Source organism: Lucilia sericata, unplaced genomic scaffold, assembly GCF_015586225.1.
Source record: "Lucilia sericata isolate MDLA Ls3-8-SP2 unplaced genomic scaffold, ASM1558622v1 Contig000042F_arrow, whole genome shotgun sequence".
Classification (NCBI taxonomy): Eukaryota; Metazoa; Arthropoda; class Insecta; order Diptera; family Calliphoridae; genus Lucilia; species Lucilia sericata.
Window position 1 is genome coordinate 1083133 of NW_023994080.1, and position 2525 is coordinate 1085657.

A 2525-nucleotide genomic window follows, 5' to 3' on the forward strand; every position below is an offset into this window, starting at 1 on the left:
GTCGCTAACCTCAATTATTTTGTCGGCAAGTGTAGCCAGTTTGTCCAGTGGATCACTACTTATGGAAATTACGGTGCGCACATTTGGTGGTAGTCGGTTCATCCAGACAGATTTGAGCATGTTGTCGTTCATCTCGTTTCCAGCCAAATCTCGCATCTCGCGAAGCAATTGTGTTGGACGCATGTCGCCAAGTTCCAAATCCTGTAAAAGCTTTTTTATACGTTTCTGCTCTGAAACAGCATATTGTTCCAAGAGTCGTGCCTTTAATGTGTCGTACATGTTTTCCACAGGTGGATTAAGCACTATGTCGCTGATTTGTGATAAGACACTGCTTTCGATGGCTGCTACAACAGTATGGTATTTAGTTTTGTCATTCGTTATACCAGATGCAGCAAACTGGGATTCTATTTGTGCGATCCAAAGAGCGGGTTTGGCGTGCCAGAATGGAGGAATCCGTATTGACACTCTTGCAATTTGGGCAGCATCGCCATCAGCATTGCCAGCAACATGTCTGATGGAGTCAGTGGTAGCTGCTGCGGCAGCTCCTTCAACCTCATTGTCAACAGGCATAATTATTTATTTTCCTTATAAATAACGACAATTAAAATAGTTGTTTAATTGTTTCGCGTTCCAAAAAATCGTTTTTTCCAGAATCACGTCGGGGTCACCATTTATGGTGTCAGGTGTTTCGTGGTTTTAATAGAACTAACTTTATTTACAAAACAAAATCAAAATTGTACATGTTCAATTCAGGGTTGTACTTTTAGGTAAATAAAATAATCGTTAATTTAAAAATAGTAGTAAAATGCTTATATAAACAAAAGTAGTAAAAAGTTATATAATAAAGTATGTGGGATGGTGATGCCACATTACTTTAAGTAAAAAATGTAATAATTATAACAAATTTGTTTTCGGCGCAGTCTATATAGAAGCATCTGAAGTTGTAAGAAACACTATAAATGAGATATTTGTAAAAAACATATTTTTGTAACCATGGAAATAATGTTGACCTTTCGCCCCTTGATTAAGACTTCAAGAAGAAGCCCTGTGACAACCTTTATTAAGCATTCTAAAATTCCAAAGTTTGCTATTTTTTTGAAAAATTTCTTGGGCTACAATGATTTGTTTTAAATCGACTAGACACTTCAATATTCAATATTTAAATCAATGTTCTTGAGTGAACATGTATTAGGTACAAAAATAATCTACACAAAAATTTGTACATTAGACCGACTCACAAAAATTTGATTGTCATATGGTGATACCCAACATATTTTGGCTTAAGTGCAAGGTTGGCAACCAATATCGAAATAAGTCTAAATACTGTTAACGCTAAAATACCGATACCGAAATAAGCCAAAATACCGATAAGCCTAAGATACCGTTACCGAAATAAGCCAAAATACAAATACCGTTAGGTATTTTATTAAAAATTGTCAAAATGAAATAAATTTTCAAAAATATTATGGGAATCAATGTATTTTTTGAGAGGAATAACAAAAATACGATTACTGTAGAATCTGTAGTAGAACCTAATTTAAAAAGAAGAAGAGTAATAAAAAAAACTTTATTTAAAAAAGAAACATAAAATATATTTATAAAAAAATTCTATGCGGCTTTATAAATTACGGGATACCTCGTGTTATACTCCCACAAGTCATTCCGTGTGGGAGTTATATGATAGGCCAAGCGTGCGCAATTAGGTTACAGCTCTAGCCAGTAATCCTTAGAGTTTTCGCGGTATTGAAAATAGGGCCCAGAGAATAATTTATATAGCTCGTTTCATAAAAAATTTAATCAAATGGAGAAGATTTATTAAAAGGAGTATATAGAATATGTTTTAATTATTTACATACTGAAATACCTAACTACGACCGATATGTGCGGACAAAAAAACCCCTTTCTCATGCATTAATACGTCCCCGAATGTAACTGGAATTGCGTAAAACACATTTAGATAATGGAGTAAATCAAATAAGGTTAGTGATTGAGGTGAAATTAGTGCGAGTGGGTAGGATTAGTTAGCGGCAACTAAAATTGCAAAGTTGTTATAATAGGAGGTTTAGTCCTCTAGGAGGGAAATTAAGTCTTGTCAACTCCATCCGTTAATATCGATTATTATTTTCTAGTAAAAAAATGTAGGTAAATGTTTGGTGTGCAAGCAACAACAACTGTGCTTATTCATTGCGTTGTGTATATTATGCTGTCAGAATCGAAATATGTCATAAATGTATTTTAAAAAGTTTATCCTTTAATATCTACTTAGGTTTTCAATATGTATTATTATTTCAAAAAATTTTTGAAATACATTTTTGACTTGCCATAATAATGATATAGTCGGGAAAATAAATTCAAATTTTATAAAATTAATATTTTTTAAATACACTAAGGTGAAGGATATATAAGATTCGGCACAGCCGAATACAGCACTTTTACTTCTTTTTGCTAAAATTATTTTATAATTTTCATATAAATGTAAACTATTATCTAAAATATGCAATATTATCGCGATTTATTTGGAATTC